The sequence below is a fragment of the Rattus norvegicus genome, chromosome 4, assembly GCF_036323735.1.
Source record: "Rattus norvegicus strain BN/NHsdMcwi chromosome 4, GRCr8, whole genome shotgun sequence".
In the NCBI taxonomy this organism is placed as follows: domain Eukaryota; kingdom Metazoa; phylum Chordata; class Mammalia; order Rodentia; family Muridae; genus Rattus; species Rattus norvegicus.
In genome coordinates, this window is record NC_086022.1 from 84490947 (window position 1) to 84514313 (window position 23367).

General features: G+C 43.4%; 1 protein-coding gene and 1 long non-coding RNA gene across 3 annotated transcripts in view; one reads left to right on the forward strand and one right to left on the reverse strand.

Annotated features, from left to right (window-relative positions):
• The window catches only part of Chn2 (chimerin 2), a 259080-nt gene that overhangs the window by 11958 nt on the left and 223755 nt on the right, over nt 1-23367 (forward strand). The window lies entirely within an intron of this gene.
• Nucleotides 17547-22593, reverse strand: LOC120102282 (uncharacterized). Of its 2 annotated transcripts, XR_005503598.2 has the most exons (4): nt 22120-22593; nt 19848-19915; nt 18931-19010; nt 17547-17925 (listed from the first exon to the last, which is right to left on the reverse strand). It is a non-coding gene; the product is annotated as an uncharacterized LOC120102282 (long non-coding RNA). The 2 variants fall into 2 exon arrangements; XR_010066159.1 differs by lacking the exon at nt 17547-17925 and having other exon boundaries at nt 18431-19010.

A 23367-nucleotide genomic window follows, 5' to 3' on the forward strand; every position in this document is an offset into this window, starting at 1 on the left:
TTTAGCTTTGCCTTGTACTGCACGGGCAGAGTGTTCTGTAACAGTGCACAGCAGCCTTTCTGGGAGGAGATGCCCGGCAGCATCTCCCTTTCATGAAGAGCGGAGTGTAAATCTGTCAGTCAGAGGCTCCCGCAGATGTGTCTGACTCCAGCTGGAGTTTAAGCTACATTTCTTCACAGTAACTGAAGCCCGCCTGTTTGTTACCCATGCAGCACACAGCTCTTCTGTGCTTTGCAGTGAACTCTCTGAACCTTGTTCCTAACGCCCAGTTCTTGGGGTTTGTAAGCAAAGGTGGGTGTGTTTGAGCCTCACAAAGTTGATAAGGTTTCACTAGTAGCACTGGGCTCTGTTGTCCTGGACTGCTGCAGTTTCCAGTGTATTGTCTGTACAATGGGCTGCCAAGATTGGGAGAACCAAATCTGTGTCTCTGAAAGAGATCTGAAAATTCATAGGAAAAAAAAACTTCAAATCTCTGCTCTCAAGATATTCACATTCTAGAAAGAGGCCCTGCAGGCTCTCTTCCTGGGTGAGGAGGAATCACTCAGCCCAGGATCTGCTTGCTGTCTGTGCACACTCTTAATACACAAACCAGCTCTTCTTCAAGAGGCTTTCACGTTTTTGGCATGTAACGGGACCAAGTCAGCCAGTGTGCACCCAGCATTGCCAGTGCCATTTTAAATTAGCTTAGATGGTCATAAGGGAGTTCTAAGGGCTGCCACTGTTTACCCTTTCCTACCCACAGACTTGGCTCCTTTAAAAGAAAAAAAGAAACTTCTATGTCATGTGCAGTGCAGATTCTCCTCAATTTAAAATGAGTTGCATCCAAATAAGCACATTGCGAGTGTAAAATATTGTAAATTCTCGAAAGCATGAAGTCTTAGTTAGGACTTCTATTGCTGTGAAGGGACACCATGACCAAAGCATCCCTCATAAAGGAAAGCATTTAATTGGGGCTGACTTATACTTCCGAGGTTCAGTCCATTGTCATCATGGCAGGAAGCATGACACCATGTGGGCAGACATGGTGCTGGAGAAGAGGCCCAGGAGCCCAGAGTACTACATCTGGATCAGCAGGCAGCAGGAAAAGGAATGACACTGGGCCTTGTTTGAGCTTCTGAAACTTCAAAGCCCACCTCCAAGGACACTTCCTCCAACAAACCACACCTTTTAATAGTGCCAGCCCTAAGAGCCTATGAGGGCAGTTGTCTTTACCACACATGAGATACATATAACCTACCCGAGCGTCAGAGCTTAGCAACACAGCATACTGTAGTTCTGGTTTCTACAGGACTCCGTCCTGTGACCACATACTGAGATGCTGCCTGTCTCCTTGGCTGATTAGGGCTTGTTGCTTGGTGCCCAACATTGATGGAGACTTTCTTCCTCACAGGAAAAATATCAAAGTTTGAAGTATATATCGTCTACTGAATATGCATCACTTTCATAGCGTCATAAAGTCAAACAGTTGCCCCTAGAGAACTGTCTGTGTGCGAAGGAATTTTTCCAGTAGAAACTACATGCTGAGAAGTTTATAATACAATGGCCCCGAAGTCACCACACAACTTAGGAGCACTATCTTGCCTCAATCTTCCCAGTGTTCTCCCTCCTTCCTCTGTCTTCTTCTGGTCCCTCCTGATAAAGTTCACAACTCTGAATTTTTGCTTGTTTCTTGAGCACTAACGCTGAAGTTTTGAGTAGTGTCTGCCTTACCGGAACTCGGTATCCATGTGTGAGGAGCATGGGTATTTATGTGTCAGGCAGCCTGTCACAGTGTCACGGGGCTGCCCTGGTGCCAGTTGTATAAGAACTAGCTACCCTTTCCAATTGGCTCATGCTTCAGTGGTTTTCAGAAAAACTAGTTTCCTTTAAATTCATAATACACAAGTGTAACTAGCAGTGTACAAAGTCATACTTTGTATCCATAGACTCCCAAGAAAATCAAAGCGCCTTTTCTGAACCAGGACTTCAGAACTTGATTTGCAGTTCACATGCCCCTTGTAGCAGTGAATAGTGGGCACTTAGGAAATGTAAGTACAGAGTTCAGGAAGTGCAAATACAGAGATGTAATTCACATGCTGCAAGATGAGCCTGAGAAACGTTCGCTAAGGGAAGCCATTCACAAAGCGCTGTATGCTGTTTGATGCCACTGCTATAGAACATTCAGGAGAGAAAAGTCATAGACTCAGAAGTGGATTCCTTGTTGCTGAACTTTGGGAAGGAAAGTGAGCCACTGCTCATAGCTAGGAGTTGGCCTTTCGGGACACTGAAGGTATTTAAATTTGACTGTGGTAATGGTTGCCGAGGCCTGTGAATACTTGGTGCCCATCAATGTTGGGCACCAAGCCACAACCCCTTATCAGCCAAGGAGCCAGGCAGCATCTCAGCCATATGATCACAAAATGGAGGCAGGACATCATCTCAGCCATGTGGTCAAGGAGTCCCGCATTCTTTAGCAAATGAACTGTGTAGTATCTGTTAATTGTATCCCATTAAAGCCATCACTTTTTAAATGCCAAAAATTAGTGTAATGAAAGTGAGGGCCAGTCATGGTGGTGCATTCTTTTAATCCCAGCACTTGGGAGGCACAGCCTGCTGCATCTTTGTGAGTTCGAGATCAGCCTGGTCTACAAAGGAGATCCTATGTCAAAAAAACAACAGTAACAAAGCCCAAACCAAAACAACAACAAAACAAGAGGCAAAAAGGTTCATGAGGTAAACCTATAGAAAAAAATATCCACAGGACAGATCCGTTCTGGACAGGATGCTAGTAACCACAGGAGGCATTCGCTCCCACACCATTGATTACTTACAGGTCTCAGAGTGACGCTCCTTCCCTCCCTCCTTTCTTCCTTCCTTCCTTCCCTTCGTCCTTTCCCACTCCCCTTTCCCTACTTCCTTTTTTCCTCCCTCTCTCCTTCTCTTCTTTGTGGTACTGGGGTCCAACTTGGGTTCCCTGCATCTTAGGCATTTACTCTACCTCTGAGCTTTCGAGATTATGTCTTACCAAGTGGTCCAGACTGACCATGAGCTTACAATACTGTCTTGCTCTCCAGAGTAGCTCAGATTTCAACTTGCAGGCCAGTCTGTGGCCTTATATCCCATTTATTTCCACATCCGTTTTTACTCTCTAGCCAGTTGCTCATCTCCTGAGACTAGGCCATGGAGCCTGGTTACTGAGCCTCCACTGGACAAATGCCTCCCACCTCTTCTGGTGTCCCCTAATGACAAGGGCATTCTCCCTCTCACAGAAGAATGAGGAGAACAGCAGGTATTTTCCCACTGTTGGACAAGCAATTAACATGTCTTTTCGCGACTAGTTAATTAGATTTTCCAAGCTTTCCAAACCCTGGACACCAGAGCCGCGTGTCCCCCAGTGCCATTGATAGCCTGGTTACTAATACCGCTGTGCACCTGCCGCTCCTGCTCTCACAAGAAGGCTATCTGGATAGACTCCCCTAAGCATACCTCCTTGTCTCTGTAGATGTTCCTAAGGAGATCCTCAGCTGCCTTTTTTGTTATTTCTCATCAAAGGGCCGGTACCCTTTGATCATGTAAGATCACAGTATCACACAGTAAATACTTTCTTAGAAAGACTAAAATGTTACACAGGAATAGCTTTCTTGGATGTGTTGATAGTGTTGGCTTTTATCCTGAACAAGCCAAGAAAAATGTGTTTGATCCAGTCACACCTAAAATATGTATCAGCACAAACAGGGGCCTTTCTGGAGTCACTCAATTTAGAGTGCTGGCTCCAGTGAACGGGCATCTTTCAGGCACCTGCTGCTTTCCAGTAGCGGCTCGCAGAGAGGCTCTCCTCTTACCTCTGCTGTGGACACGGTCAGTTGGTCAGAGCAAGGGCTGTGCTCTGGAGCTGATGGAGGTTAGGCCTCCTTCTCTGACATTGATAGGTGTCAATGTCAGCTCCTAGAGCTAGACTTGAACATCTTTGTCAGTCCTTTTCTGAAGTTCTCATGGGAGTGTGTTCCTCACATCCAGAAAGGGAAGTGAGAATGGGACAGAGTGGAGCTGTTCTGTGTTCTCCTCAGGGTGGATTCTGGCTGCCATCTCTGAATCCCCTAGGACAACAGCAGCATACCTGTGACAAAGGACAATGTTCTGTGTGGGCCTCTGCAGCTGCCCTGACACCCAACCCTGTAGGTCCTTCTCCTTCCTTAGCCACATGTTGAGCTCTCTCTTACCAAAGAATCCCTGGACCTGCTGCTCACTCACGGCCCAAGTTCATTTCAGGAGAACAACAGCGTGTGCAAAGCACGCACGGCCCTTCTTGACCAGAGTCTATCATATGGGATAGAACACCGCACCTCCAATATCATGCAGTTCTGTGCACTGTGACCTCCCATTGTATCAGCTTCTCTCTAATTCATCCCTTCCTCTTCCTCACGGGAGAGCTTTTTTTTTTTTTAGACTTACTCTGGTGTCAAGATGGCATCAGTCTTGAAATCATATCTAGACACACACCTCCAGCTCTATGAAAAATAAGAAAACTCCACAAGCATTGGTACCTACAACAGGTCTTCCTTCTCCTCATTAACTACAGTGTTGTCACATGCTCGGCTCTAAACCCATCATAGACAAGGAAGCAGGCTTTCCAGGATGCTCTTCATCCTGTCAAAACCTCTTTCTGGGGTAAGAATGAGCCAGCGTCTTCAGAGGGGTCAGACAGAAGAGGGTTCTGTTAAGAAAATGGGAACCAAGAAGTCTTTGACAGGCATCTCAGAGGAGAGAGCGTGACATCCCATAGTTGAGGAGGAAGAGTTCCAGGCATGCACTCGGTGTTAATGCCACTGCCTGAGAAACTGCTTTGTACTGTCCAGATCTATACCTTGCACAGAACCACTTTTTCTTGTTAATGCTGGGTGGTACATCCCTTAGCCCATGGCTCTGCAAAACATAGACTCATTGATGGGGAATGTGGTCAGACCCTTTTACTTGCAATGAAAAAATGGGACTGTGAGGGTTAAAAGTTTTGATTCTTGACAGACCAGCACCCCAGGCTTGATATACACTGGGACTGTATTATTAGTACGTCATGGGATAATAGTAGATGAATCAACCTCTCCTGGTTGCTATGGCAAAGTTTTTTTTTTTTTTTTTGGCTTTCATTTATGAAAAACGGTGATCATTAGCAGCTCTTTGTTTTTAAAATAGAGATTCCTACAAATCGGCTGGGGCTCTCCTGGAAGAGGTGATTGGCACCTAACTGCACAAAGGCTTTCAGGTGACTTTATAAAGCAAAGAGGACAGACAGAAGGCTTGAGGGAGCCTTCCCTCATTTTTAGGGCAGTCCCGGCTAGTTGGAGAGTCAGTCACATGACTCAAGTCTCCGCTAGTTTTAGCTCGGCATTTACTTTTTGTGTACCCCGAGGCACACGACTGACAGCACCACTTTGTAACTTGGATGCTCTGTTGGTGAAGTGATTAGGTCAGGCCAGATCGTCTGAGCAGGTCTTGAAATTTTTATGATTTTCTGACTGCATATTTCCTCTTGCCAACTTGTGATGCTGTGGTAGCTGCTCAAGGGAGCAATACTGTTTCCACTTCCAGCCACCCAACACCCCATGCTTCAGACAGCAGTTTTCATAGGCAGCACCCAGTCGCCCATGTGAGGGGCCCTTGGGTGTGTATGCTGCACGCACTTTTGACCCTTCATGTTGAGCACCTCAGAGCCACCTCAAGTGTGCTCCAAGACAATGTCATACAAGCCCATGTGACCTATAAATGTATTTTACATGACAGTCTACTGAACATTCACTGGCACAAATACATGTGTGTTCTAGGTATTGGAGATTATACTTCTGAGCATCAAACAGGAAAATGTTCTGGACCTCCTGGAGATCTAAAGGCAGTGAGTAAACAGAGGCAGCAGCATAGGATACATATATATGCACTCTATATAATTATACCACATATAAAATATATAATTAGACGGTGGTAACTTCCAAGAAAAGGGGGGAATAAATCAGAGAGGTAAATAGAGAAGGCAAGAGGTGGCGGCTCTGAATTTTGAGTCATGTGGTCAAGCAAGTCTTTTCTGAGGAGGTAAATGAGGGAACCATAGGACATATTGTGGAGGAAGAGCTATACCTGGCTTGGAGCAGCTGACGCTGATGCTCATGGGAGAGTGCCCTTGAAGTGTTCCATGTACAGAAACCATGCCAGTGGTCTGGAGTGCAGGTAATGGGACTGAGCAGGATAGAGACAAGTCATAGCTGGTCTCATCGAGTCTCATAGGATTTTGGTTCCTGTGACAAGTTCTAGAAGAGAGTACCATGAGCTGCCTTAGGCTTTCACGGCATAGCACATCATGCATGTGTACACATGCATGCACATGTGTGTGTCCACACCCATGAAAACACATTTATAAAACAAAATGTTCTTCTATTGCTTTTCCTATTGTATTAGTATCCAGTCATTTAAAAACTAGTTGTTAGCTGGGAAAGGGAGGATCAGCTTTCTCTAAGAGTGTCGCCCCTGGAAAGGCAAGCACCATGCAGTGGAAGGCCACACATCCAAGACCATCTAGACAGCACAAATTGACCTTGATGAGGAATAAAAGACAAAAACTCATAGAAGTAAGTGGGGGTTAGATCTGGGAAAAGTTGGGGTGGGGGATGGTGAATATGATCAAAGCCCATTGTTCAGCATTCTCAAAGAACTAAAAAAAATTAGTTCATGGTCCCCAATTTGATGTCATAATCCACTTCAGGGTGATAGCTGACATTCTAGAAACATCATGAATTGGCTGTGAACCCCAACAGCATGCAGATGTAGTTTGCTTGCTTACGGCATGGATGGGGTACACATGGCATCATATAATCCTAATTTTCAAAGCACTTCTGTTTTAAACTCTAAATTTATCACACTAAATAACATTATTTTATTGGGTTGTCATTTAAAGTTTTCATTTTTTCATACTTATTTAGTGGGCTTTTGTTACCAGTTCGTATTTTAAGTAACTTTTCTTTTGCGGAGCATTTTTACCTATTCTAACATAAAGACACTTAGCTTTAGTGTTGGAGGCAGGAAAAAAGGGAGGGAGAAGAGAGAGGAGAAGGCATGATTAGTATTGTTATTGTAACCTGTGTGCACAGTCAACAAGGAGTCTGACCAGTAGGGTCTTTATTCATTTGTCTGTCATGAGAAACAGGTGACCTTTGTGGAGAGAAGCTGTGGTTGTGTTTCTTCATGCTTCCTTGAAAGATAAATGCTTTCTCTCCTCACCCCTAAATACATCAGTTCACTCCTGCCCGCCTTTGTGCCTTCAATCACGCTCAGCTGCAGCTTCCTGTCCTGATCAGTCGGGAAGCCACTGGTCTTATTCACCTTTGTAGTGCCCAGTGACTTAGCATGTTTCCTGGCACCCAGATGTCCTCAGATTTTGTTAATGCTTTGCTTCCTGTCCTGTGTGGACATTGGAGGAACCTCTCCCTTGGCCTCCTGGCCTACCACTTCCTTTTGGCCAGATGCTGCAACATTAGCTGGCATTTCTAGGAAACCTCATCTCTCCTAGGATGGGGAGGCTTTCTCAGTTGGCATGGTCTATGACAGGAGCTTCCAAGTTCATTCCAGCTCTTACAGAATTCTTTTCTATTCCATGATCCTACATGTCCATCAGGCAGGAGTATTTATTTATCTTATATCTCTCCCATTCACCACAAACAAAGACTTGGGCAGAGACTAGTTTGATAGTGTTACATTGCTAAAAGCGTGTCCACATCTATGTATAGTTAGTAGTTATACTTTCAGAGAGAAATTAATGAATCTCCCTACAGTTTAAGTGTATGCTACATAATAATTTACCATCTCATATTAATTTCTCAAATGTTTTATCTATAAAATTATCAGGAAGGTGGCAAGGAATCTTTCTCTCCCCAACTTTTCTTTTGTATTCCTTTTCATTTTCTCTCTTTCTTACACATTGAGAAAGCAGTTAGTACCAGCCTTGCTTGACTCTAGGGACAAAAGAAATCCGCAGCAGCTCACGTGTAACTCCTTAGTCAGAGTATTTCCAGTTGACTATCTCTCTGTGAAGGAAGCGACCCTGGGGTCACAACTACTAGAAGAAAGACTACTACATCATGAGCTCTTAAAAAATGTTTCTAAGTAAGAGAAAGAATGAATGCATGAAGACATTAACTTCACTGAAAAAGTTCATGACCCGAAGCATGGGAGTGATAGTGGACTTTGCCCCATGACACAGATCTCGGGAGATTACCAACAGTCGCTATCCATTGATGGTTCCAAGTTTTGCCCCAGTTTCTGTGGCTTCTGCGACTTCCACATCCTCTCAAAGATGCCAGCAGAAGTTTTACCTGGAAACTCGTACACAGGCTGAAGGCACACGTGTGGTCTCTAGTTTCAGGACACATAGGCTACAAGGAGAAGCCGGCCGGTTCCTCTACTTTCCCTGGCAGAGGGTACTTATTCTAGTTAGATGGGATACTCACACTTGTTCATTGTCTGGACTTCTGTAAATGTCACAGTTTGGAGACACATCCTAGATGTCTGAATTAAGGGTCTCTTTTAGCTTGGACCCATGCCTGAAGTTCCCAGCCATAAAGAGTGCTTTGTTAAAATCAGTGTGTACCTCTAAGTCTGTCTCCCAAGGATTTTCCTTCCTCCCAGTTCCAATCCAATGTTTACATTGTGTCTTGAGACATTTACTTATGATTAAAAATACTTACTGCTGAGTTTCACAGTTGGCTCAGAGGTTAAGTGCACTTGTTGCTCTTGGAGAGGACCCAGGCTCAATTCCCACCACCCACTTGGTGTCTCATAACTGTTGGTAACTCCAGTTCCAGGGAATCTGACACACTTTTCTGACCTTGGAGGGCACCAGGAACACGTGTGGGCATCCATGCATGTGGGCAAAATGCTCACACACACACATGGGATAATAAAAAAAGCACATTTTAAAACACTTGTTGCTGTGTACTTCCAGAGCAATTTGCTTGGGTGCAAAGCTATGTGTTTTGTGTGTACATCCGCCGGTCTTTGTGGCATCCAGCAAAGGATTCCACCTCTGAAGGAAATAAGACTTCAAATAAATGTAGTCTATGGGAAAGGTTTTAGGTGCTATCTTTAGCTCTTAAATAATGGATAACTCTCCTTTAAATGATTTTCTTTGAATACAAGGTAGTTGAGAGTGGAAATGGAATCGCTAGGCATTTGAATAGTTAGTTATATACAATTTTATTATGTAAACTGCTGCTTCTTAAATCCTCAGGCGAGGGTTATAACTAAGTCTAATCATTCTCTACGTGTAGTAACTGACAAGGTCCAGTCAGACACCTCAGAGAGGGGCAGAGCATTCTTCTCCCCCTCTCTAATATACATTTCGGCTGCTATAGGAGTCCTTATAGATTCCCTTAAATTTTTTTTAAAAACAAAAGCCAGATGAAGAGGAAATTACAATTAATAACCCTAAAATTCCAATTAATCTCTCAAATAGTGATTCATTTCCAGAGACACAGAGACTCCGCAGTATATCTGAGAGAAAGGAAAAGACAATTAGGATTGGGGAAATTGGTGGTGCACACAGGGGTGGGTGGAAATCCCACCAGGAATGAGATAATTGATGAGCTTGGAAGCCCGCCAAGGGGCCTCTCCCCATCTTCCCACCTCCGACGTGCATCCATTTTTAACCCCACTGACCATGTCTCCTAAAACCATCTCTTGTCTCACTGTGGAGTTCTTTAGATCCGTTATGGAATCACATTTGTTCTGTTTGCTTGCCTTCTCTTCACTGGTCTCTGGGTTTGTCAGAATCCCCCTCGGTGCTTCCAGTGTGTTTGGGCTCTCCTCTTCCCCAGCAGGAAACTTCTCAGTGAGCCAGGGTTAAGTATGTGTTGGCTTAGGATAGATGATGCTTCCCATTCCTGAGACTTAAGATAGACGAGCACTCACAAAGACTGACGGATGGACCAGGTTTCCTTCTATAAAGGAAAATTAACACCCTTTAGAAAATACACATGATTAAGAATTGGTTAAACCGGAGAGAGGGGAAATCACTGTGTTCTCTGGAACTGGTTATACCCATGAAAACAATACATTCTGCTGTTTGCATCGTGATAGACTGGATACCAAGCCGTTCAGTATCAGGTTGTGTGTGAAGCCTGAAGTTTTAATTAGATGGTAACGAAGTGGTGTTCAAATTCTGCAGTAGCACGCCTCTGATGTCCTCTAATGTAACTGTCCTTATTAGGAGTAAAGTTCTCCAGAGAATGAGGACTAAATATCCTGTCTAAAATGATGTGAAGAAATACAAGCAAACTAACCATTCGTGGTCAGCTATAAACCTTAACTTCCAGAGGATTTGTCCAGCTATACTGACCTAGAAACTGAATAAGCAGTTTGGAAAATCTGGTTTGTGCATATAATTATTTTTATATCATCTCTGGCTGGGCCTTGCAAAGAGCAAACCACAGTAGTTATCTGACCTAGTGCTCGGCCTTTCCCCCAGCACAGTAATTGCAGAGGACTCAGCATATTTTTAACTAGCAGTGTGTGCACAGGGCATTACTTCCCAGAGAGCCCTGTCTATCTGGAAACTACTCATGTGCTCTTTATTAGTCCTCCATAGACACAGAAAATGAACCTTAAATTGTGACCTCCGTTAATTCCCGTAGACTGGGAAGGATAAGGGACTACACACCCTTGGCTCTGGTGATGACTGAAACAGCCTTGAAATTTGTGATGTATCAGATCTTTAATTTAAAGTAGAAGCTTGATCTTCCAGATGAAAGGGTCCCAACAATGCTTTTTATTTGAGTATAAATATTTAGTTGGGAGGTAGGTTACAGGATGTTTAAGGTCCCAAAGTCCTTTGGGGTCACTGTTTTTAACTCTGGCTCATCCTTGAGTTGCTGGGAGCAAATAAGTAATTTCCTTTTGAATGTGTGCCTGCTTCAGAGGGTGCCTAAATACAAGATATGAGTGTGATAACGTGTCTTCTCAGCGCCATCCCCGGGCATCGGGCTGGAAGGTTGGATTTAGTTGAGTGGGAAGGAAGGCCTCTGAGCAGGGAGGTGGAAGTCTCTTCCTAGAGACAGGAAAGCGGTTTAATTGGGGCAGCCTAGATGGCTTATCATACTGCCGGGTTGGCTGTGTAATGAGAAGCTGTTAACTTTGTTTAGAAGATGGAATTGCCCCATAGAGTTCAGATATTAGCAAAAGTGGAGTTAGCTAGACCTGTAACTCTTTCATCTTGCATTCAAAAGGCAGCTCAAGGAAAATTATTCATTGCAATTAATTGTAAATTCTGAAGGACCCCGGCAGATTTTTTTTTTTTTTTGGTTTCATTTGAGATTGTAGCATTTCCTCCCCTCATTCCCAGCCCTCACCCTGTGGCTGCTCAGTAGCTAAGGCATAACTGTTAGGAGACTGGGAAACACTGCAGCCAAAACAGTGAGCTTCAAACTCATGGAGAGACCCTGCCTCAAAAACAAAGGTAGAGAATCACAGAGGAAGACATGCAATGTTCTCTACATGGGTATACATAGTCACACATGTGGGCACATGCATCCAACACACACACACACACACACACACACACACACACACACACACACACACACACACACACGCAGCCCTCAACAAAAAAAGAAGTGTGAATAAAAAATGTAAACATGTTTAACTGACTGACTGAATTGAGAAGTATAGAGTAATACACCCAGCCACTGAGTCTTTTTAAAGTGTGTGAGTCATTTTAAGTGCTTATGGAACATTTAACAAAATTGAATATATTTTGGCCAGAAAGTATGCCTGGGTAAATATCAAAGGATTGTAATCATAACGTATGCTCTGACCAGCATAAAATTGAATTAAGGCTAAGTAGTAGAAATATCACTAAGAAATTTCCAAATACTTAAAAATTAAGCATGCTGCATAAAAATGGGAAGATTCCCATTCAAAAGAAAAGTGTTTTGAGATGAGCTAATGAAGACGCAGCACGTGCAAATGCTGGGCTGGGTCTACACTCCGGGGACAATCCACACTTTAAATGTATGTAGTAGCAAACACGTTGGAATTTTCATTGGAATTCCAACTCAGGAAACCAGAAAATAATCAGTAAATTAAGCCCTGACTCCTGGCTTGTGAAAGCACAATGGCTGTGGCCACATTCCAGATCTAACAAATCTTAGACTCTCCTAAGTCCCAGGCTAGTGCTGCCAGAGTGCAGGCCAGGTCACGAGGCAGCTGCAGACCAGGGAGCAGAGCTGCAAGACTCTGAGATCAAGGGAGGAAAGATATGCAGAATTAAAATTTGATGGAATCCAGTGTGGCTTCTGGAAAATGTTGCTATGGTTGGTGAAGATGTAGTACTCCAGTCAAGGAACAAATGAGAGAAAAACATACACTAGGGACACCAGGGAGAATCAGGGAGTCACTACTACAGATCACATAGATGCTGAGACAGTGCTAAGCTGTTGCTAAAGTTTCATGTCCACAAACTGGACAACCTAGAGAAAGTGACTTATTTCTCTAAAAACATCACTTACAAAACTATGCCTGGGGAAAGTACAGATCATAACAAGCTTCTATCTAATATTTAATAAGAGAAACAAGTAAATAACTTCTCCAAAACTAAAATCCCAAACCCATTCTGCTTTAGTAATAAATTATCTCAGAGTCTTTAAGGAAGAAACTTCATTGTAGTCTTAACCCACACACTTCTAGAGAACGGAGAAAATGGAACATCCCCTAACTCACTATGTGAATTAACCATTTCTTAACTCCTTACATGAATTAACTGGTTTTTCCTAAGTAAAATTACCACCAAATATATTCTCTGAACCTAAAAGCAAACGTGAAAGCAAATGGAGTCCAGTGATATCAAACAGTCATTATTACCAAAAGAATTGTGAAAATGATGGTTTCCCCCAGGGTGACTTATATCTTCAATGGCAGTTTCAACTTAAATGAGTTTATTTTCTTGTAAATTATAAAATTTCTCCAAAATATAAATGGAAATGAAAAGAGCTATGGATAGTGAAGCATTATTAAGAATTTGAAGAGAATGTATATTCTGGCTACCGTGACTTACTAAAGAGTCCCAGTCATTAGGATGGTATGCTGTTGGCTAAGGGTTCATGAATAGGTCAAAGAAATGAGTCTAGAAGTAATTGGTCAGATGTGTATCAGAAAAAGTGCCTTGTACCCAGACTATATAGATTCTATAAAAACACTAGGTAAAATTTAAAATTGGGCTGAGATGCAGAAGAATTCTTGAACAGCCCTTCAGAGAAGAGAATGTCTTGATTACTGAACAACAGAGAGGTAGTTGAGCTCTCCAGGAAATAATACCAATATATGCTACCTCCCAGCAGACAGCTGGAATAAGACAGACTGACAGGATCAAGCTCTTAATCATATTGCTGATGCTGGGTGGAGAATCCACTCTTCTGCTCTCTTCTTTTGGTTGGAATTCTCTGTGGTCAGAGTCCTTCACCTCCCATTGCTTCAGTCTTACTTTCTGCTCACAGCCTTCTCATCCCATCCCAGGTGGCTCCTGCCAATCTACCTGGGCTCTCCAATGAAACTGTTATCTGATGACTAGTTCCTCCCACCCCACTCCACCTCCATTAATCACAATTCAGACTCTATGCTACATCAGTTTATTGAGCTGCAGAATTTTACATACATGAAAACAAGTGATAAATCCTTAAGAACACTTTTGTCACTAGATTCTCTCATGCCATGTTGTTTTTAAGTCTCATTCATACATTGTGCCTACCCAAGGTTCCTTGCTGTAGGATATTCTAATTTCTACACATTTATCTGTATTTACCTCTTAAGTTTCTAGACTCTTGGGTTGTTTGCAATTTGAGATTATCATTCAAAATATACTGCTAATATTATTCTTGTATGGAATTGCTAGACCAGGGTGTGTATACATTCAGTTTTAGAGAATACTGCCAGAGTTTGCTAAAGTGGTCTTATTTAGATGGCCCATCCATTCAGCAATATATGAAGGTTTGTCTTGTGACATACCTACCCATGTACATGACCTATTTCTTAATATCTTAAAAGTATGAAAATGATTATGTCTTGGCTGTCTTTAACCATGTTGGCAGTAAAATTCAAGTCTTTTTTATTTCAATGACTTGGCCTGCTGGTACAGACCTGTTACCTTAGCTATCCAAGAGCCTGAAAAGGGAGATTGAAAGTGTAGGGCAGCCTGAATTGGTTACCTGGAAGTTCAAGGTTACCCTAAGTGCCTTAGCGACACCAAGACACAAAAGAAGGAGGAGGAAAGCCTGTGAGTTGTATAAACAGTTCAGTGGTAAATAGGCTTCATGCACTGGGTTCTGGGTTCTGTCCCCAGTAACACACACAGGCACAGACACACATACACACACACACACACACATGCATGAGTGTATACACACCCATACCCTCATGTGTGAACATGCACACGCACACATACACACATGCACACACGCACAGACACAAATATGCACAAGTGTATATACACTCATACCCTCATGCGTGAACATATACATGCACACATGCACACATACACACATGCACACATACACACATGCACACATGCACATACACACAGACACAAATATGCACAAGTGCATATACACTCGTACCCTCATGCATGAACATATACATGCACACATGCACACATACACACATGCACACATACATACTTACACACATGCACACATGCACACATGCACACATACACACATGCACACATACACACATGCACACATGCACACATACATACATGCACACATGCAAGAAAGAAAGAAAGAAAGGGAGAGGGAGGGAAAGAGGGGGAGAGAGAGGGAGGAAGGGAGAAGGAAGAGAGAGCAGGAAGCTTTTCATCAGAGAAAAAGCAATTACATTTGACTAAACTTAAGAACAGAACAGCATGGCATGACACAGAGGCTCGAAAGCTGTTTCATGGTCTGCCCATCTGAAGGCCACTTACCAAAGAGAACAATTAGGTCAGATTGGTGCTATTAATGTAATTTTCCCAATTATAAAAATTAGGAAACAATTTATGATTCATTGACATTACAGTGAATACAGCAAATATAACTGAGATGTTTGCCTATGGTCAGATACTACTAAAATTTAACTGAAGCTATAAGTTATGATATGAAGAAATTAGGCCAAGAATGGAGCTCAGCGATAGCATAAATGCATAGAACATGAAAGGCTCTGAGTTTCTTCCCAGCATCTAAAACATGCAGGCATAAAACCATCACATTACAAATGATTTCTACTTTTTGTTGAATGCACAAATGGCTTATTTCTAGGGCCCTACATTGTTTAAAAAGAAATCATAGAGTACAAAATATATCTAAGCGCTCACAGGTAGTTTCTCTATTGCTAACTGCATGACTCTAGTCACGGGCTTTTGTCTCAGTGTAAAGTATCTGCACAAATATGGAAATTATTCCGTCTCTGTCTATTAAAAACGGTATTGTAAAGAACAGTTGAAGTGCCCTGGAACAGGTACTCGTGTAGGAATCAGAGTTAATAAAGCGTGTTTGGTTGACAATGAGAATGGTCTTAGAGGTGGTGTAGTGCTATTCGAATGTTCTCACAGGAGAGGTCAGATGCTGTGCTGTGAGCAGAGCCAGCGAGGCAGCTTCTGAGTACATTTCTCCTCTTGGCTTCAGTAGAAAGGGATGGAGAGAATGAATCATAATGAGCAAAACATGTATCCCCTCCTGGAGATCCAAAACAGGGATAAGGGCAGATTTCCATTCGGGAGAATTTATTTGGGTTTTGGAAATGATTTAAGATACTGATCGCCTGTGTTGGCCATTTGTAGCCTGTTCCAGTTGGCACCTCCATTTTCAGTCATGGCAAGATTTGTGGGGGAATTGCAAAATCCAGGAACCTCAGTTGTTTTTCAAATGCCTTATAGACTAACAACAGACTTCTTTCCTGAGTGCCATCACAGGTGTCACAGAAATTTGTGTAAATCAAGGTGACCTGGGGACAGGTGCTGTGAGTGTATATTTCCAGCTTTGGGGGGGGTGACGCTTGGAGGCTCTCCATTTGAAGTTCAGGCTTGGCCCCTTGGCATGACCTTGGCAAACTTTATTGGGAAGTGTCTGTTTGGGCCTCATACCTTCCTGAGGGTTAGGCAAAGAAAAACAAAAGTATACAATGTGGTTCAAGTCCCCAGATTAGCTACCTTAAGCAACCTGTACCCTGGACTGCCTTGGCAAAGCAACTTCCGGGTGCTTCCATACCTTCGTTTCCTAACCTCCTGGTTTTCTATGATGGGTGACGTCTTGTCTAGTAGCAGAGCAAGGCTGTTCAACTCTGTCACACATCCGAAGCACAGAGGACACGTGTTGGTGTCTCTTGTGACCTCTCCCTAAGTAAGGAGGGTCTACCACTTATCCCCACCCCCTCAAGATGACTTACTGCATCACAGGACCGGATGGAGCAGTTCTGGTCCTTGATAGGGTGTCATATTCACTGAACTTTCCTGCGGTTAAAATGTTATTCTGAGCCACGTCCTACAAGCTGTGGGATTAGGTCTTTATTAATAAAATTCCCTAAATGATGTTTGCCGTGTGCCATTCCACTTGAAAAGATAAATAGGATAGAATTAAATGAACAAGGAAGATTACTTATCTTATAATTAACATTGTATGAGGATGAATTTTCAATTTATAGCAGTATCCTGGGCTAGAGAGAAGCTGTATTAAATCATTTTTTCTTTTAAAAAAAATCTTTTGAGACATAAGTTCTCTGGGGGGCGGGGCATGGAACAATGTCTTTTCTTGATCAAATGCTGGTATCATTCCAAAGCTTTGAAAATGAAAGGAAATTTAGTATTTTACAAATATCTCTTGAAAATCTCCTATTATGAATGGGGGAGAAATGAACTGAAGTATCTGGAAGGTTTGGAAACGTCGATGATGCCAGTATGCGGGGTGAGTCTGGGGATGGGCAGGCCCCTCATGGTTAGTGCTATGAAACTGATGAGGAGTCTTTGATTTTTTTAGTCACCTGAGAGGCAGCTCATTGAACATGATTTTAAAACTAAAAATAGTGTTTCCTGGGAGGAACGAGGTTTCTGAGATTCTCTCTTGAACCTTACGTAGCTTCATCTTTTTTCTTACAGTATGCAGTAGCTTGTAGCAGGACCTCTAGTCTACTCAAGAACCTTGTTTTACATCCTTTGTTTCCTTTTCTTTCCTTTTCTTCCTTCCTTCCTGGACCCTCCCTCCCTTCGTTCGTTCGTTCCTTCCTTCCTTTCTTCCTTTTTTTTTTTTGGAGGCCATGTGACTCAGATTGGGCACAGGCTCACTCTGTAGCCCAACTCAAATTATTCATTCTCCAATTTTCCTATCTTTCTGACTAGGTATTGCCTTCCTAACTCAGTAACCTCCTTTCTGCTGTGAGTCACACGCACTTTTATCCTTCATTCCACAGAGGTGTGTGTGCCTGACGGCTCTGGGCCCCTGTTCCCCATTGCTTCTCCTCAGAGGAAGTCAGTCTTGACTTATGGGGCCTGCTTTTCCTTTCCTCGGGCAGCCTAGGTTTGCAGCTTTTAGGAGTGACTTGTGGCAGGAGCTGCAGGGATTAGACCTGAAAGGAGGCAGCTTGCAATCATTCATCCGCCCCTGAGGTAGGCACGTCCCCGTGGAAGCAGCTCACACAGGAAACTGAATTCTGATACTTGACTGATCCTGAAGCTGGAAGTCACTTTAGCTTTACTCAGGGTCATTTGGCTACACCAGTTTTTCTTTTTCCCCTTTCATCAAAAATAGAACCAGGGCTTCTCACCTGGGTCACCCGCACCAGAAATAACTGTAGGTAACATGAAGACCATGCCTCTTTCCTTGTTTAACACCAGGTATTCCGTTACTAAATGCAGATTGCGAAGCTTCCTCGAACTCGTACCCATCAAACATACTGCAGTACAAAAGAGTCCCAGTTAGACAGAAGCCTTCTGCTTTACGTTACTAAAGAGTATGGTATCGAGTTGTTGTTCCGGATGCATAGAAAGAGTACCTTAAAACACACACCACACACATGCACACTCCATGGATACCTGTGCACCCCCTGCCTCCATGCACCGGCAGAATCAACTAACCGTAGGTTTTTAAATATTCCGAAAAAAATTTGCATCTGTTTAATGTATGCATAGACCGTACCTCATTCTTACTTCCTACGAAACACAGCATAAGAACTATTTGCATAGCATTTATATTACATCTGATATCATAAGTAAATAAGATGATTTGAAGTATCCGAGACAATATGCACAAGTTATATGAAAATAGTATGCCCATTTGTATAAGGATTTTGAGCACACAGAGACTTTAGTATCCACAGAACCTCTCATGGATCCTGCAGAATGATTGTATATGCACATGTACACAGGAATATTTATATGTGTGTGTTAATACATGTATTTGTGAGTATGTTACATGTTGAAATTAATCAGGTCAATGGTATTTATGGGTTTTACTCATTTGTATTTAAGAAATCAACAGCCTTTTTCTTTTTTCTTTTCTTTTTTTTTTTTTTTAAACTGGGAAATGTCTGACGTGATCAAAGTCCAAGAAGATTTGGCTTCGGGCACAGTGATAAAGGGGGGTTGTTTCTGCTCTGACCCAGGTTTCAAGGAGGCCAGTCCACCCACCAGCCCCAGGGCAGGGTGCCAACAATACGCCTCTGGTTGGCACTGCAGCCAACCTCCTTCCGGAGCTCACTTTCACCTCCCACTCTTCCTCCTGCCCCCACTCTCCTCCAGTTTGGCCTCCTTTCCCAGCACAGTGACTTGCACTCCCCTTTTGGCCCATTAACTCCAGGATGGAGTCAATTTCCGGCTTTAACCCCCAGCACTCCCTGGGTGGTGGTTTGCCTGGCTCTGTCTCCCTCACCTAGTGTGACCATCTGCTGTCCCCTCCTTACCTCCCTGGCCCCGTGTGCTGGGTCAGTCCTCTTTGCAGGAGTGGAGCAAGATGAAGATGGTTGAGATAAAAGAGTGGTGGCTGGAGAAAGGACAGAGACACTGTCACCCCACACATCCTCACCTTATCTAAAAAACTTCCTAGTGGAGGCAAGATGAGGAAGAGCAGCATATGGCCTATGCTGCCAAACGCACCAGATTGTAATATTATACACTTGAATTACAAAGTCTGGATATGACAGCCATAAACATATGCAAACATTTTCTGTTTTGCTAAGAAGAAGAAAGAAAAATACCAGTGGTGTATTATCCAGATGAATTACCATGATCACTAACTATGTTCCCAAACTCTAGATTGACAGAGCGCCCCCCAACCACTGCCGTATCCCTCAGGCAGGGTAGGCTATGGTGGTACTTTTCAATCAGTTGGGTTGCTAGTAGGTGCTACTGTTGTAGATTCTGACTGTAGGGCAGGAAGAACACTTAGATGAGGATTGGGAAAACTCCGGCACACAGGCCAAGCCCAACCTGCCGTCTACTGTAAATGCAGAGCTCTCAGATCCCAGCCAGGCCCATGTGTGTGAGCACAGCTGCTCTCTAACAACACTAGCAGAGTTGAGCACAAGAACGGTCGCATACACCCCAAAGCCTGAAGCAGTTGCCCGACTCTGCAGAAAACATTTGCCAGCTTTGCTTGTCGGATCCAGCCATTCGCCCGTTTTCTAGAGCGCTTATATTTCTGTTGCCTCAGAAAAAGTGTTTTCTCTATTTAAAAGATATTTCTAGGATTGAATATTTTATTACCTCTCCCTCTCTATTTCTGTAATAGGGTATAAAGCCGATCTCTCTTCCTTTTAAATTTCAGTTCATTCATTATCACAGCTGCTCAATGAAAATTCTCTTTACATTCAAAACTTACCAAGAGTCCCCATGGGTGTCCCTTTTCCCCACACAGGAAATATCTGTCCTTGTTAACATCTCCAAATCCTGAATTTAAAAAAAATGATCACGTTTTATTTTTAGGCTTGATTTTATTATTTAGAATGTATGTGCACATGTCTGGGGGTGGCACATGCGCTTGAGTGCAAGTATTCTCAGGGACGGTCTATAAGATAGTTCTCTGCTCCCCTGAAGCTAGAGGTACAGGCAGTTTTGAGCTGCCTGACACGTGAGCCAGGACTTCTGCAAGAGCAGTCTGTGCTCCAAAGCCTTCTCATTGCTGATAATGGCATTTATTTATTCACTCTTAGCACTGGCCAGTGCAGGTTGTTAATACTGACGTGTGTAAAATGAACATGGTGGACACTCATCAGTCCGCATCTCAGAACATCCAGCTTGTGATGTGAGGCCTGTAACTGTCTTTACTATACTCATTCTGCAGACGAGAGCTAGTGTCTTCATTAGGCCCACTTTGCAGACAGGGAACAGCAAAGTTTGGTTTACGATCAAAACCAGGAACAGGTAATCTTTTCATTCCAGCACCGCATACTGCCAAGTGCACAGTGATGGGCCTGGCAGGAGGAGGACTATAAAGGACTGTGTAAGCTCCATTGCATGAGTCAGGCCTGGACTGGGCTTCTCTGGGGAAAATGTTCTTCCCTCCATTGTGTATCTGCTGCTTGACTTCAGTTCAAAGTTGACCACACACACATACACACCCTGTATACCCCACCACCACACATCATACACATCTCACACACATACCACAGGCACACACCCCAAACACAAACATACATACATGCATATATGCACACATACCACACATACACACACATATACACACACATATACACCACATATAAACCACATAGACACACACACCACATATACATATACAGACCATACAGACCACACAGACAGACACACACATACACATACCACATATATACATACAGACCACACAAACACACACATACATACATACACACACACCACATATATACATACAGACCACACAAACACACACACAGATACACACACTCACACACCACAAATACACATATAGACCACACACACAGACACACACACACACACACACCACATACACATATAGACCACACACACACATACACACACACCACATATATACATACAGACCACACAAACACACACACAGATACACACACACACACCACATATACACATATAGACCACACACACACACACCACATATAGACCACACAAACACACACACAGAGATACACACACACACACCACATATATACATACAGACCACACACACATACACACACATACCACATATAGATCACACAAACACACACGCACAGATACACACACACACACCACATATGCACATACAGACCACACACACACACACACACACACACACCACATATAGACCACACAAACACACACACAGAGATACACACACACACACCACATATATACATACAGACCACACAAACACACACACAGATACACACACACACACCACATACACATATAGACCACACACACACACATACACACACACCACATATATACATACAGACCACACAAACACACACACAGATACACACACACACACCACATATACACATACAGACCACACACACACACACACCACATATAGACCACACAAACACACACACAGAGATACACACACACACACCACATATATACATACAGACCACACAAACACACACACAGATACACACACACACACCACATATACACATACAGACCACACACACACACACACCACATATAGACCACACAAACACACACACAGAGATACACACACACACCACATATATACATACAGACCACACACACATACACACACATACCACATATAGATCACACAAACACACACGCACAGATACACACACACACCACATATGCACATACAGACCACACACACACACACACCACATATAGACCACACAATCACACACACATACACACACACACATGCACACACACACCACACTCAGAGGACATTGAGACTTTGGTTTTTTTTTTTTTGGTTCTTTTTTTCGGAGCTGGGGACCGAACCCAGAGCCTTGCGCTTCCTAGGTAAGCGCTCTACCACTGAGCTAAATCCCCAGCCCCCGAGACTTTGCTATTTGATATACTTCTTAACCTTATCACAGGGCTCTACAGATACAACAGACAAGTGATGGGTTAGCAAAAGCAGCGAAAGGCAGTACAGTTAAATCAAGACCCACCCCCAGTAAAGGTTCGTGGGTCTGGAGGGGTGAGTGCTCAAGGATATCCTCTCTACAGCTGTACATCTCCTTGGTCTGCGCTGTCTCATTGGTTGCTTCTGAGTTGAGGACTTTAGTTGGCCAAACTTCACCATGATTTTGGAGTCTACACCTCAAGATCCATCTCTTCTTGATTCTTTCTCTTCATCACCATTCCTGTTAAAGTGATTTTTTTTCAGCCACTAATGAAAATGTTAAGTAAGAGGAACAAAGGAACATATGTAAGTAACCACTTCTACTCTCAGCAGAGAACAAAGATGGCGCAGCAGAGACAGCACGGAAATAAGAGACAAGGGTGCTCTCCGTCTCGGGGGGGGGAGGCGAATGCTCTCACATTTTGTGGCCTTTAGCTGCCTCCTTTGGGATGAAGTCATATTTCCAGTGCCATTGCTAGCCAGCATGTTGGTTTGGGGCTGGTGCATGTATGGATGGCATCCTAAGGTTTCCCTTGAGTAAAATAAAACATACTTTGCTTCTGCTCACCCTCATCATCAGACATAATCACCATCCTTCATGGACAGGCCATTCCATTGCTGTCTTCAGGTTACTGCACCTTAAATCTATATTTATTACTATAGTGCTGGAAAAGCATCAATCACATGAAGCCTAAACCACTGGAAACCTGGCATGGACGGTAACACCCGCTGTCCTGGTGCCACCCCAACCTCTGAAGACCGGGATCCTGCTAATCAGCAGATTGTATGAGGAACAGAAAGGGCACCTGGACGCTGAGAGCCCTGGCTACAGTTGAGAGAGGTCAGAGACCCCTGGCTACAGTTGAGAGAGGCCAGAGACCCCTGGCTACAGTTGAGAGAGGCCAGAGACCCCTGGCTACAGTTGAGAGAGGCCAGAGACCCCTGGCTACAGTTGAGAGAGGCCAGAGACCTTTGGCTGCAGATGAGAGAGGCCAGTGAGGAAATTCATCATCTGATCTGTAAACCTGGGACATTCTGCAAGGACATCACTAGGAGACAATAGGTTCAGGAACTGGCTGTCATTTCTATAGCCTGGATTTCAGTGAAAAGGGACTTTAAAACAGGAATTTCACGTTTCTTACCAGTCTTCCTGTCAATTCTACTGAAGGAAAACAAAAAAAAAATCCTTTTTATTTCCCTAACCTTTTCTCTAGTTTCATGGCCAGTGCGTACTCTTGTCTGTCAAATATCAGATTTCTTTTCATTCTTTTCTTCCCAATAGCTGAGGAGTCCA